This window comes from Actinia tenebrosa, unplaced genomic scaffold (assembly GCF_029948245.1).
Source record: "Actinia tenebrosa isolate PJP-AT-01 unplaced genomic scaffold, QUT_ActTen_1.0 PGA_scaffold2__45_contigs__length_23673736, whole genome shotgun sequence".
NCBI classification, from domain to species: domain Eukaryota; kingdom Metazoa; phylum Cnidaria; class Anthozoa; order Actiniaria; family Actiniidae; genus Actinia; species Actinia tenebrosa.
Window position 1 is genome coordinate 4,142,797 of NW_028292579.1, and position 16,438 is coordinate 4,159,234.

The following is a 16,438-nucleotide window of genomic DNA, read 5'->3' on the forward strand; positions in this document are numbered from 1 at the left end:
TAGATGTGTGGGTACCTCCCGGATTCCATTGGCCTCTTGGGTGATTTAAATGACTGGCACAATTTGAAAAAAGTAAAAATGGGTCGCAATTAGTAGGCACCGTCCTTAAATAATCAATAAATAAAGGGTTTGTCATTATAAGCACATATTAAATTCATGCTCATATTCTGTGTGGTTGTGTGTTTGCTAGTGCAAAAATGTGTATTGTGGTTGTGTTTTTTTTGTTCTTTTACATACAGTACAGTATTTTCTCATATTTAAGGTGAATCATACTTTTTCCAACTTTAAAAAAAGTTATAAAGTGACTCATAACTCGGCTTCTTAGCAATTAGACCAAAATGGAAGCTGTGTCCTCCCATGTCCTCCCTCTCATTTTTGCTGTGCATAGCATTACGTGAAGTATTAGTCAATTCTACTTTTCATAACAAATTGCAGCATTTGGCAATGCCTTTGCATAGCATAACACCCCTCCGGCAAATTTTCTCACAACTCCAAGGCATGTTTTTCAAGAGTATATGAGCATGCATCTTGAATGTTGTGCCAAAAATTCTGTCTCCCCAGTCTACCTCATCCAAAAGCTGTTGTACAACACAATTCATCTCAGCAACCTGCAATGCCTTTATAGCTCATGATACTATGTTATTTATTTATTTATTTATTTATTTGTATATGTAATAGGACTCCATGCTGTCCAATTAAGAAATAATTGGACGAGGAAAATTCCGAGGACTGACAAAATTGGATGAGGCCGTAGGCCGAGTCCAATTTGGCAGTCAGAGGAATTTTTTGAGTATAATTATTTCTTGATTGGGGAACATGAAATCCCATTACCTATTAATTATATAGCTGCCTAACAAGACCTGTCCAGTTAAGAAAATAATTGGACAGTTACCTATATGGGATTAATGAGAACCTATATAATTAATTAATTATTATTTATTTATTTATTTATTTACAGAAAAAAGATATATGTACAAGAATAAAAGATAACAATGATGTTCAACCATCTCTTATTGTGCAAAGTGACTCCATTCATGCAAAACGTTTTGTTTAATAACATTTTTTACCTTTTTTTTCCTTTCCCTTTTATTCATGTAATTACATAATAAATTGTTATTATCTTTTATTCTTGTACATATATCTTTTTTCTGTAATTATCGTTCATTGTTTCATGATTTATCTATTTATTTATTTATTTATATTTTTTGCAGTAATATATTGCTCTGATTGAATCCATAAATAAAAGAAGTGGCAAGCACAAGAAAGAAGAAGAGCAGAAGAAAAGTGATTCATGTACATTTAGTGAGTTTCGTATAAAATGTTTTATTATGCCCCTGATTATTGAGGCTGGTATTTAAAATATGATAGTTAATAGGACTTAGTTTAACATTGCCATGGATGAATCCTAGAACATCTAGTTTTAAAGAAAAAGAAAATCAATGAATTTTCAATTCTTTGGGATTATTTCATAGAAATTGGCAGATGAACTGAGATCTTATCTTATTCCAGCATTTTTTAAAACATAATTCCCATGACATTTAGCTTTTTGTCTCTGACATGAAAAATAAAAATGAAATTAATTTTTTGAGAAGGGCATTGACATCAATCATCCTATTTTCCCTGTGGTATTTTTGAAAAAAATGAAAACAATTGAACAAATTGAACAATTGAAAAAAATGACTACAGTACATGCACTGAATTTTTCAAAATCAACCTGAACAGGAAAGCCAATTATGCATTTCATCATATATTATTTTTATTTTTTATCCATCAAGTGAAATTTTCAAAAACAAAAATCCTTTAAGAAAAATGGTTAAAAATTGTCTAAAAATCATATTGTAATGTGGCACAAAATTATGCATTAAGAAGCCCCAAACTATCCACATTCTTTACTCTGTATGGGTGCAAATCTATGGTGGTTATTAAATATTTTTATGAATGTTACAGTTGATTTGACGAAACTTTGGCCGCTTTAGTTTTCAAACCTCTTTTTCAAGTTCACAACTCGTTATGAAGGTCTTCAGAACTTCAAAGTTAAAATAATTAAAAATATTTCAAACTGATAATACTGTACAACTGAAGCTTCAGAAACTCATCAAATTTACTGTTCAAAGTCAATTTTCTAAATGAATTTTATGATTACAAATAGAAAGTTTGTAAAACTCTGTACATTGTTTAGAGGGAATTCCACAAATATTTGAATTCTAGACATACACAAGGCAATGTGCATTTAACACTGAAGTTTACACGTTCATACCAACCTAGGAATTTGCTAAGGAAATTCTGAATTGGAGCAGCCAAAACTTTGTTTAACCAGCTCTAATTTACAGTGTGTTATGTGTTTTTTAATCATTAAAACATGAACTGATGTTACACACAGCCACTTTTCAAGGTAAGTTTAGTATAATTTAAAACAGAATCTTATAAATGTACATTGTCAAACAGACCTGTTGAGCTAGAGACTCTGGGGTAAGCAATAATGCTGTACTGAACAGTAGATTTTTATATCTTTAGCTAGTAACTTGCTTTATTGATTAATTTATTGATCAAAGAGATCTATTGAAGAGACAACAGATCCATTGAACTGGAAACTATTTAAAGATCACCCTGTGACTGTTGAACCATATTGAAGAGACAACAGATATTTTGAACTAGGGATTATATGTTGAAGATTAGCCTGTAACCATTGAACCAGATTGAATGGATAACAGTTTTATTAAACTAGAGAGTAAGATATATTTAAGATTAGCCAGTATGTATTGAACCAGATGCAAATTCTACTAGGTAGCCTGTTTTGTGTTTTTCTTGTTTTTTTTTTTAAAAAAAAGGGTTTTTAAAAAATGTCTGCAGGTAGTTGCTTGACCTTGATAAAACAATAGTCCTCTTCACAGTTCCCTGCACCATCTTGAAAGGTAGCTGTGTCTTTGCATGAAGGCGAGACAAACGGTGAGCTTGCAATGATAGGGGTATGTCAATAATTATCCAAGGTGTTAAAAAAGGTCTCTATCATTGCAAGCTCACCTTTCGTGTCTTTTCCATGCAGACATGGCTAACTTTCAAGATGGCACAGGGAACTGTGAAGTTGACTATTGTCTCAAATGAGTGAATTTAAATTTTACAAAGAAGGATTTTGATTGCTTAGAGCTATAAGATCGGTTAATTATTTTTATTAATTTATCTTGTTAATTATCACTGAAAGATTTTCCATTTGAAGCATCAGTTGCTCAATATTTGATAACACCTGAAAAAACATTTTGGATTGCTAAGTATTTTTCTTGTTTGTTATTATTATTAAAATATCAAATAAAAACATCAATATCAACTTAAAATAAAAACTGTTTTCTTCTTATATTTAGAAGCATTGGAACAAGTATCACTGACATCAGTGAGTGAAAAATAATTGCTAATATTAGTAAGAAAAAATTCATAATTTTACAGGATACTTGAGTCTTGGTTGCCCAAACCAGTTATAAGAACCGATGCATACCATTTTAAAAACTGGCCACGAGGACCAAAAGGTTCAATTTTATGGAAAGAGCCCTAGCATTACTTCGAGTGAATCAGAAGGAAACTTAATTAATGCGTAAAAAAGTTTATAAACATTCTGATGTTTCGACCTGGCATTAGACCTTCATTAGAGTAAAATAGGAACATTGTATCTAAGATTGCACAATTGTTAAAAAGCAAAAAAAAAAAAAAGGTATTTATTGTAAACAAACTACTAGGAAGTATAAAACTATTTATTATCATTATATTATTTATATAATTAACAGAGAAAAATGATATAAACAGATGTTGAACGCCAAAGTGGAAAAAAGATATTTACTAAATTGCTGAAAATTTACATTATTGAGAAATGCAAGTAAAAAATTTGAATAATTTTAAGCACAATGATGATGATTAGATGATACAATGACAGACTCAAAGATACTTAGTGCAATATTACATGATCTATAGAAACTATGAATATTTGTATATTTTAAAACAGTGGGGAACTTTAACACCAAGACACCTAATCCCTTCGATGTATGTAAGACTAAGGAAATACATGAAACAAAAATAAATATTTACTATATTCTGCTTTTTGAATACATACATTATAAAGTTACAAGGCAGAGGTGTGTAGAACATGGTAATTTAGAGAACATTAGGGACAGTTCATCATTTATGAATTGGAGGATGGTCCATGTGGATTTTAAGAGAGGGAACAGTATTTTTCAAGCAACACGTCCTGCTATTTTCTTAAACTTGTGAATTCGCTACAGGTAGCTGTGAGCTGCTAAATCTAATCCATCAGTACCTTTCATAGTTTTGACAGGCAACAAAAAAACAAATTTCAGCATGTAGCCCGCAGCTAGTGAGTGCACATGTTTAAGGTGGCTCCATATACTTTCTGTTCGTGCGTGCCAGGTTGTGCATAAGCATGCGCAGTACCAGAACTTGAAGAAGTTTGATTTTAATGACGTCACGAAAAGTTGGTTGCATAAGTTATTTAAAAAAATAAAAACTCGAAAGCTATGTGGTCAAATATCTTTAAATTTCTACAGTTTTTTCTTCGTAGAATGATAAGGCAACTGAAGCAATATAAAAAGTATCTGGACTACAGAGAATTTGTTATCTTGAAAAATCGATATTCCTTTAATATCTTGGTTTTTGTATTCACGATTTTGATCAAACGCTGTCATATAATAGGTAACAAAGCAAACTTTCATATTACACAATCTAAAAAAGATTGACCATGGGAAACTCGAGATTTGAATCTTTTAATGGCAAAAAGGGCCCGTTTTTTGTGGCTGACGTGTCGCTGCTATGGTAACCATTCACGTGATCATTTTCACGAAAAATGATTCCAAAACCCTTAGTGTTTAATATGGTTAGCGTATCAGATATCAAGATATAGTTTTGTATTTGCTATGAAATAATTTCTAGTTCTATTACTCTAAAGCTCGAAACTATACGAAGCCACCTCAAGAAAATAATAGCAAAGCGATATATCAAATATACTTTTTGTGAACTAGCTACTGTACATACTTATGACCAGTAGTATTCTGCAATGTTGGAAGGCGATGAGGGGGAAGCCAAAAAATATTAGGTTCGTAAAGGAGGGGCCACCAAGAAGGTATTGTCCCGAAACTTATAACCCATGCACATAGTTCTCCAAAACAAACTATGAATAGCAAAAAGTAAAGCCTCCATGAATTCTGAATAAATATTTAACATTGTCTTGCTTTTGGGCCTAATATCTTTCCCTTTCAAACCTATTTTAATGAGCTTCCTTGGGTAAAATGTATACCAAAATAGGGGCCTGGTACCATAGATACTAACAATGTTAAAATCTAAAAATGAAAAGGATCATAAGATATGATATATTTTGTATCAATATACAAGTATTTTCTAATCGAAATGCTAATAATTCTCTTAGTTTTAATAACCAGTGTATTTTATACATAGATTTTTTATACAGTAGGAACCCATTTTAGACATGGGTACAGGAGTGGCAAATACATATAGCATAACGACACACCACCACGCCAAAAAGGTTTCTCTGTCTTTCAACCATCAGTAGGAACTTTATTTAAGAAAAATTCTTATGAAACATACCTATAAAATCTACTTACATTTAGCCACCTTTCGAATTACTTGCTCATTGCCTCAAAAATAAGTTAATTTTATTAATAGAACATTATTGAAGGCATTAAAAGTTTACAAACATTGTTTAGTTCCAGAAATTATCCATACCCCCTCCCCCTCCCTACAGAGGAATTAGGAAATTCAAGAACAAAATTACAGAGTTTGTATGGAAGAAAATTGACATTTCTGGGGGTAGGGGACGGTCTGGAAAAAAATTCCTCCATAGGGGAATGGTATGGATAATTTCTGGAAGTACTCATTGATAAAATAATGCTGAGTCAAAGAACTAAACAATTTTGAAGTAACTCGCCAGAAACTTGATCCCATGATTGGGTGGAATTGTTTTGGATGATAAAATGAAGCAAATTGATGGAAAAAAACAGTCTTCTAATGATGATTTCTATCGAGCGTTTTGTGAAATAAAGCTAATTGTTTTATTATTATTATGAAGACAATAATGACAAATATTAAAGATTAAAATTCTAATATAGCATAAGCTATAAGCCATCGTTATAAAATGAGGTAGTATAAAAATGTTAATTCAACAGTTAATTCAAAAGTTAATTCAACAGTTATTTTGCTCATATATAGATTATCACATGTTATGATTGATATCTTTCTTAATCTCGAGTTTCCATATCATATCAAACAAGAGAGTCTGGAAGTCTGGAGTCTGGAAGTGAGTGGAAACCAAATGAATAAAAATATATCGTGCTTCTAACACTAGAAGATAAAATCTGTATATCCAAGCATCCAAGTAATATTCGTTTCGATATATAATTATCGATGAAATACAATTTCAGTGGATTTTTGCTATTTAGTGCGATTCCTAATAATAATAATTATTATTGCCAATGGACAGTATTTTTACATGTGAAGATATCATGTAATAATTATCTTCACATGTGATAATCACTATTTAGTAATTGAGAAAATAGATATTTGATCGATTATCATATATTAAATTGTATTTAATATCGGCTTTATCACACTGATATTGAACCTACATGTGTGTGTAATAATATTAAATTAATGTAACAAGGAAAGAAAAGTTAAAATTTCTAAAAACATTTAGTTGCAGGTTCAACAATAAAATTGAATGCAGTGTGTTTGCATGTTTAAAATCTCGACCCCATTTCACTAGATGACCATACTTGTGTACTAGTTGTGATGACAAAGGCCATAAAAGGACGAAAAAAGAAATCTCTTTTGCAATGACAAAGAAAAAAGCTGAATATAAATCTGTACTGAACAATGCCCAAGATGTCTGAGCTATAATTAGAATCATCCAAATATGATGGACTTGATGCAACTGACTATTAAACATTGTACAAGACATAGAGCAAGACAGTAATTTTTCAATTGTACATGTATTAGAATCATCCAAATATGATGGACTTAAAGCAACTGACTATTGAACATTGTACAAGATACAGAACAAAACAGGAATATGTAAAGTATATTAGAATCATCCAAATATTACGGACGTGATGCTGCTGACTATTGAACATTGTACACCACCAGAACTAGACAGGATTCTGTCAAGTATATTAGAATCATCCAAATATAATGGACTTGATGCAACAGACTACTGAATATTGTACAAGATACAGAACAAGACAGGAATGTGTCAAGTATATTAGAATCATCCAAATATAATGGACTTGATGCAACTGACTATTGAACATTGTACAAGATACAGAACAAGACAGGAATGTGTCAAGTATATTAGAATCATCCAAATATGATGGACTTGATGCAACAGACTGTTGAACATTGTACAAGATACAGAACAAGACAAGAATATGTCAAGTATATTAGAATCATCCAAATATGATGGACTTGATGCAACAGACTACCGAATATTGTACAAGATACAGAACAAGACAGGAATGTGAAGTACATTAGAATCATCCATATATGATGGGCTATAGGCAACTCAATATTTGGCATTGTACAAGACAAACAACAAGACAGGAATGTGTCACGTATATGAGAATCATCAAAGTATGATGGACTTGATGCAACTGCCTGTTGAACATTGTACAAAATACAGATCAAGACAAGAATATGTCAAGTATATTAGAATCATCCAAATATGATGGACTTGATGCAACAGACTACCGAATATTGTACAAGATACAGAACAAGACAGGAATGTGTCAAGTATATTAGAATCATCCAAATATGATGGACTTGATGCAACTGACTATTGAACGTTGTACAAGATACAGAACAAGACAGGAATGTGTCAAGTATATTAGAATCATCAAAGTATGACGAGCCCGAGGCTACTCACTCTTGAATATTGTATAAGATAGAGAACAAGACAGGAATATGAAGTACATTAGAATCATCCATATATTATGGGCTATAGACAACTCAATATTGGGCATTGTACAAGACACACAACAAGACAGGAATGTGTCACGTATATGAGAATCATCCAAATATGATGGACTTGATGCAACAGATTATTGAACATTGTACAAGATACAGAACAAGACAAGAATATGTCAAGTGTATTAGAATCATCCAAATATGATGGACTTGATACAACTGACTATTGAACATTGTAGAAGATACAGAACAAGACAAGTATATGTCAAGTATATCAGAATCATCCAAATATGATGGACTTGATGCAACAGACTATTGAACATTGTACACTACCAGAACTAGACAGGATTTTGTCAAATATATAAGAATCATCCAAATATGATGGACTTGATACAACTGACTATTGAACATCGTAGAAGATACAGAACAAGACAAGTATATGTCAAGAATATCAGAATAATCCAAATATGATGGACTTGATGCAATTGACTATTGAACGTTGTGCAAGATACAGAACAGGCCAGTTTGTGTCAAGTATATTAGAATCATCCAAGTATGACGAGCCTGAGGCTACTCACTCTTGAATATTGTACAAGATACAGAACAAAACAGGAAGGAGTGAAGTATATTAGATTCATCCAAATATGATTGACTTGCTGCATCTGACTATTAAGCATTGTATAAGATACAGAGCACGACAGTAATATTGTATAAGAATCATCCAAATATGATGAACTTTATGCAGCTGACTATTGAACATTGTACACCACCAGAACAAGACAGGATTTTGTCAAGTATATCAGAATCATCCAAATATGATGGACTTGATGCAACTGACTATTGAATATTGTACAAGATACAGAACAAGACAGGAATGTGTCAAGTATATTAGAATCATCCAAATATGATGGACTTTATGTTGCTGACTATTGAACATTGTACACCACCAGAACAAGACAGGAATGTGTTAAGTATATTAATGTGTCAAGTATATTAGAATCATCCATATATGATGGGCTATAGGCAACTCAATATTGGGCATTGTACAAGACACAGAAGAAGACAGAAACGTGTATATATACCTCAGACTAACCAGTTGGCAGGCACAGAAGTGATAACATGGCACAAAAATTGAGATCCAACTTGAAGCCTCACCTCTACTTGCCTGCAGTTGATACTCAACATCGCAACTTTGAGCAGGAAATATCAAATAAGAAATCAAGTTTGTTTGCCACCTTTATTAAAAGTCCTGAAAACATAGAGAAAAGTCCTTGAACTACAAAAGAAAACCAAGAAATAAACCCTAATCAAAGCAGTTCCTGTTAACAAACCTACAACTCTCTCATACATATTGCATACCCACTTGTGCTCCTCTCTGAACTTGATGATATTATTATGGCTGTCTGAATGGCAAATGGGCATCAGCAATACTAAAATTGAACACAAGATGGTTTGGTTGAGCAATGCACAAAAGCCTAGTAAAAAGATGTTCGAAAGTAACCACTTGACTTCTGCTTGATTGATATTAACAATTACAAGTTTTACAATCTTATTGGTGTCAGTAACCACCTTGGGTTTTTAGGGAGCAACACAAGCTAGGGTAATCAACCCCTGGGGCGTGCCCCATTAACTAATAAAAGGGTTGGTGCTTACACAATTTCAAGATATTAAAAAAGGAACACTAATGGTGTATGGCACATGTGGAAAGGAGTCAAGACTACCATCTACCAATTATAAATAGTACCCTATATAGTATGGTCATTCTAGCCCTTGTTCCCCAAATATTAATACATAAATAAATTTTATCATTATTAATTATTTAATTTATCTTCAAGCTATCTTTTTATTTATTTATCATTGCTGCAATATTTTAATCTTGATTGTTGTTTTGGCTGGCCGGCCAGTAATATGCATATTGAGTCCAAAGCCGTAGTTCAGCAGATCTAAGGCATGAGAATTCTTGTTATAGGCTTTCTGTCAAGGGAGAAAGAGATTAGAAACTTGGCGTCAATTTTGTAATGACACCTATAATTATGCAGTTTTTCCAACTTCCCTTTTTCCTCATTTTTGCTTGATTCTCAAAATCTGGAATTCCTTTTGTGCGTTTCGTAAACAATGAAATTAACTAAACTATTAGTTTTGTTTAGCACCCTGATATATTTTTGGCATTGTTATTGGAAAAGTTGTACAATAACCTTTTCCTAATATGAACTCCATTTTAATTTAATATTCATTTGGAACTGAAAGGGCTGCTTATTATATTTTGCCTTCCTTATTATCCATAGTTAAATGTGTGACTCTTAATATACGCTATGGGTTATGACATCACTGATCAACATATTGTGCACGAGCAAACATCTGTTAAAGAATGACAAATAAAAGTCTATTCGAAGAGTTAATAAAAAGGTGTAAGGCAAAATCATTTTAGATCATTATGAGGGAAAACTAACATTTTGAATGCCAAGTGAAATTAGAAGAAACTTTTTAGTTGCACTTCAAGCAGGTTTCAATGATTTTTTATAGTACAGTGAGATTAATTGCTGCTGTCTTGCATTAAACTACTTTTGACTTTCAGCTGTCAGCAATGGTTGATGGTTGATATTATCGGCCCATGTATGGGGTGCTGAGTTTGTTGCTGCAGTTATCCTATGTTAAATTACTTTTAACCTTCACATCTACATCTACATCTACATCTACATTTTATTGTCAGCAGGAACTATACATTAAGTTATCTTAGCTGATTGGTTGTTATTATTGGACTGCGAAAAGAGTTGTTGAGTATTCTTTGATATATCCATTATGACATCTGTGTTGGGTCCTTAAATGGGACTGGAGCTGCGTTGGATTGATAGAAATAAGAATGTCATTTCGTTGTGTTGGGTCTTGGTCCTCTTGCTAATCTTGTAAGATCATTCAATGATTTCACTACTTGATCAATCAGAGGGGGTTGAGTGCAAAAAAATTATTTCAATTCTTATCATTGGTTACCTTTATTGCTTGGAAGGTTTGAAAATTTGTGCAAGATACAGAACAGGACAGGTTTGTGTCAAGTATATTAGAATCATCCAAGTATGACGAGCCTGAGACTACTCACTCTTGAATATTGTACAAGATACAGAACAAAACAGGAAGGAGTGAAGTATATTAGAATCATCTAAATATGATTGACTTGATGCAACTGACTATTAAGCATTGTATAAGATACAGAGCACGACAGTAATATTGTATAAGAATCATCCAAATATGATGAACTTTATGCAGCTGACTATTGAATCGGGACTGGAGCTGCGTTGGATTGATAGGAATAAGAATGTCATTTCGTTGTGTTGGGTCTTGGTCCTCTTGCTAATCTTCTAAGATCATTCAATGATTTCACTACTTGATCAATCATTAAAGAGGGGGTTGAGTGCAAAAAAATTATTTCAATTCTTATCATTGGTTACTTTTATTGCTTGGAAGGTTTGAAAATTTGCAGAATTAATCATTGCTTAGTATTCATATAAAAGAGGCTTGCTATGACGTTTGTTTACTAAAAAAATGTGCCAAATAATCATGACTAAAGCTCAAAACTCCCAATCTAATTCATTGCCATTTAATATTAAAATGATTAACTATAACTATTAATATTTTTTCGTAAAATAATTCAATAATCATACCGTCTATACTGTAATACATATCTTAGTTCATGTTTGAAATTTATCATTTATTGTCCAAATTGTAAAAAATTAGCTTATAAGTGATCAAGTATTTCTGAGGCAATTTATTTATGGCTTAGATGTATTAAAATCTAATTTACCTAGGTCTATGTTGAGATATTGACAACAATTTGCTACACTAGAGTAGCCATTATCAGGGCCTGGTTGAATGGTGGATAGCACTATCCAATGGATAAATCTTATGGCTGTTGACTTGACAGTTCATAATATGGCTGTTGACTCAATAGTTCATACTTTTTCAACAGCCATACACACTAAACTTGATCTTGCTTTGTAAATATTTATTCTGTATTTTTCATAACTGTTTAACTCTATTTAAGTATCCCCAATTTTTTGTATTGTAATTTTTGTGCGTCAAATAAACTTGACTATCAAGCAGAGAAATTTATTTGATAAGAGCATTGACTTGGATAGCGTTCTAGCCTCCACCCTTTATACAACCGGCCCAGATGATAAAAAATAACAATTAAACAAACTGTAAACTACAAAACATTAGTTTTACAAATATTTAAATAATTTTTCTGTTTTCTTATGCTTGTGGAGAGGTTTCACGCTAGCCATGATAGTAGGACATTAACAATGCACTTTTTGCATGAGAAGAATTTGTACTTTTCAAATAATTTCTATTCTGTCCCACAGTATGGCTGCTGTTAAGCCTCTCTTTTGTTTCAGTATTTAAGGAGGAAATGAGATAAATAATTATCTATACCTAACTAAGCATAGTGAGCACATGCCTTGTACCTAGACTAATGAGTGTATATTTCTAACCTTGAATATCTGGTGGTTATAATTGTGGGGCGGAGGACAGATTTGAAGGGTTTTCTTGTCTTGGTTATTATTTTTCCAATAATGAATTCTTTTCCCTGGTTTGCAAACTTTATCTTATTTTATGACTTTGAGTCTGTCTGTCTTGATTTTAGAGCTTTATTTCCAGGGTTGCCATTAAATCTTTCAATAGGTACACCTTGTATTGAGATAAACCTGTCATAACACAAAAACCCAGAGCTATATCTAGAAACTCATGATTCTCGAATTCAAATAAGCTGATTGGTAAAGAGGAGAATTGCTTGTTTTATTCTGTTATCAAAAAACCGTTTTTTCCAAACCTTTCTTTTTAACTTTAATAACTGGGGGGGGGGGGGGGGGGGGGAATGCTGAGTTTGAATATTTTTGTCATCTTAGCATTCCATTAGTGTTATAGGTGTTATTGGTAGATTTTGATAGATTGTTTTTTGATAACAAAGATCCAGTTCAACCATCTACCTGCAGACATATAAACCTGATTTATGTTCATGTAAAAATCAAATTGGATTCACCACTTCAACTTAGACCTGTATAAAAATGTATATATAAGAAATTGTTTTCATAATTTCATAGTTAGTAGATAACTTTTAATTGGAAAATTAAACGAGACTTACCTGTAAGTTGAAGTTTGATTGAGATTCTATCACATGACATTGGAAGGAAGGAGATCATATGAGATAGCACAGCGCTTGCGCAAGTCATTCTTTAAAACGATGTTTGTTGCATCAACATAAAATCCAGAAATATATACATTTATATACCCCAGCTGATATAATGTATAAATAGACAAGGGTGGGAAGAGGCGGGCATGTGATCTCCTTCCTTCCAATGTCATGTGATATAATCTCAATCAAACTTCAACTTACAGGTAAGTCTCGTTTAATTTTCCAATTCTATCACATGACAGGAAGTCAGGTGATCCCATGAGACTTTAAAGCTGTTGATGCATCAAACATTACTGGCACACATTAAGAGTGTATAAATATGTCTTATACACCAACGATACAAGATGGTGTAAACACAAAGTGTTGATTTATTAATTTCTACGAAAGAATTACTCGAACTTGAACAACTGTATATGTATATATGTATATATAGGTAGATATGGTTTCAAATCTTCAAAACCACATCCGTGATGCTAGTACTAGATTCAACTGGTTTATTGTAAAATTTGTAAAACGTTTCCGCTGACTTCCAGCCAGCATTAGCCATTATTTGATCTATTGGTACGTTTCCTCTGCTGGCCTTTGATGTCGACGCTGCTCTAGTACTATGTGCTTTATAGACGTTAGTATCGACGCCACTTTTATCAAGGACAGTCTTTGTCCATCTGGAGATCGTGTCTCTAGATACGGGCTTAAACGGTTTCACATAGCTGATGAATAACTTGGTTTCGCTTCCTCTAAGCTGCTTAGTTTTGTTTATGTATTCCTTAAGACATGCTAAAGGACAATTATTTGGGTAAATGTCATAGGCACAAATCTGAAGTATGTCGTAAGGCTTTCCTGGTTTACTGATCTTTGTATGGTCGAGTACATGAAAAACATATTTGTCCTCTGAAGTAACTAGATTGTTTATGTCCAGTAAATGAATTGTCTGACCTCTTTGGCTTGATACTAGTAACAATAACATAAGTAATTTAAGTGTCAAATCCTTAAGTGTTAATGATTCATAAGGGTAGAGTCCTGACAGATAACGTAAAACGATTGACACATCCCATATTTCTGTGTATTTAGGCGTGGGTTTACGCAACTCAAAAATTCCTTTCATAAATCTGGTAACAATTGGGTTGTTACCGAAGTCTTTTATATTAACTACGGTAGACAAAGCGGAGCGTGCAGTGTTAAGCGTTGAGTAACTGACACCCTCTTGATAAAGTTTCATGAGGAATTTAAGAGTGTCGTTTACCGTTGGTGAATGGTAATTAACCTTTCCTTGATTACAAAACGCCATCCACCTCCGGAGGTACGTGTTGTACTGTTTTTGAGTGGATGGTCTCCAAGAGGCCAAGAGCACTTCGGTAACGTTTGCTGGAATGCCCAAGTTTCCATAGTGTTCCCTGACAAGGGACATACCATCAGGCATAGTTTCCGACACAGTGGATGTGGTTCGTTGCATGACGGGTGTCGCAGTAGGTCCATTCTCGGAGCGTAGATCCACGGTTGTCGGTATAACTGCTGCAGTAGTGTTGGGAACCATGTCTGAGTTGGCCATAATGGAGCAATCAGTATTCCATGAGCTTTGTCTTGTGTTATCTTGGATAGGCATTTCGGGATTAGGCTGAATGGAGGAAAGGCATAAAATTCATAATTATTCCAATTAAGTGAAAACGCATCTACGTGGCTACTGCCAGGGTCTGGCTTCCACGAGCAATATACGTCAAGCATATTGTTTAGCCGGCTAGCAAACATATCAATGTTAACTGTAGGGAACAATTCGATAATCTCGTTGAAACATTGTTCGTTAATCCGCCACTCATGTTTGTCATTAAACTTTCGCGACTTTTCGTCCGCTTCGATGTTGAGTTTTCCTGCGATATGCACCGCAGAAACCCACAGGTTCCTAGCGATACACCAATCCCACACTTTAATGGCAAGGGAGTTAAGAACAACAGATTTAGAACCTCCCATATTATTAATGTAGGATACTGCTGTGGTGTTATCGACAAAGATACGTACATGTTGATTGTTTAAGTCAGAGCAAAAGCATTTCAGTGCAAAAAAGGCCGCCTTTAATTCCAGAACGTTGATGTGCAGCGTGGCCTCAGAGGACATCCATCGCCCTCCCGCTTTTTGCTCTCCGTATATAGCACCCCAACCAAGGTTAGAAGCATCCGATTTAATAACAATGTCAGGATTGTCCCGCACAATGTCACGTTTGAGATTTTGTACATTATCTAACCACCATCTTATCTCGGAGACAGCACGCGTTGATAAACTCATGGGCCCGGCATAGTTTCCTTTAGACAGAACAAGGGCAAAATATTTTTCTTGTTCGAGTTCCCTATAGTGTAATGGTCCAAATTCAGCCCCGGGGAAGTTGGAAACGAGTGTTCCTATTAACTCAGCGACTTCTCTAATTGAGGGATTAGGTTTAGCTAAAACCACAGAACAAACAGAGACAATTTTCTCTTTCTTTTCATCAGTAGGCACAACTGTCATCATGTTCGAGTTTAAAATAAATCCTAGAAAAACCAGTTGTTGCGTTGGTGTAAATACTGATTTGTCGGGGTGTACACAAAACCCCAATGAAGAAAACAGCCGCACAGTGTCAACAACATTGTTATAACATTCTCTGAAACTATCACCTTGCAAATAAGAGTCGTCGATATATGCTGAGCTAACATGCCCCATGCTGCGGAGTGTCGAATAAACTGGCTTTAGTAGCTTAGTAAATAAGTGCGGCGCACTAGCTAACCCATTTGGTAAGCAAGTGTACTGGTAGAACTTGCCATCAAACCAGAATTTTAGATATTTCTGATGCAAACTATAAATAGGTACTGTGTAGTATGCGTCTTTAAGATCTACCGACGCCATGTAACACCCTGGTTTCATAAGTTGGATGGCATGCTCCAATGTATCCATCTTAAAATGATGATACACAACATACTCATTGAATTGTTTTAAATTGAGAATCATACGATGCGTGCCGTCCTTCTTGGGTCGTAAAAATATAGTGGATATAAAGTCATCTGGTTCTTTAGATGTTTCTATAATCACATTCTTCTTAATTAGCTTATCAATTTCCTGTTCAACAATGACATGTTCATTGTGATTGAAGACACTAGGTCTGGCATTAGGTCGAGCAATCATATCACTACCGTTAATCATTTCAATTTTAACCCCTTTGACTATGTTAAGTATAGATGGGTCATTTGTTAATTCAGACCATTGATCAAGGTATTCAGTTAGCCTCCCCGCTGTAAACTCAGCAGGTTTAAGTAACCA

At 33.7% G+C, this 16,438-nt stretch overlaps 1 long non-coding RNA gene across 1 annotated transcript in view; it reads left to right on the top strand.

Annotated features, from left to right (window-relative positions):
• The window catches only part of LOC116289818 (uncharacterized), a 37,129-nt gene that overhangs the window by 10,199 nt on the left and 10,492 nt on the right, over positions 1-16,438 (top strand). The window contains exon 2 of the long non-coding RNA XR_016120601.1: positions 1,212-1,302. This is a non-coding gene — a long non-coding RNA (uncharacterized LOC116289818). The remainder of the gene's footprint in view (positions 1-1,211; positions 1,303-16,438) is intronic.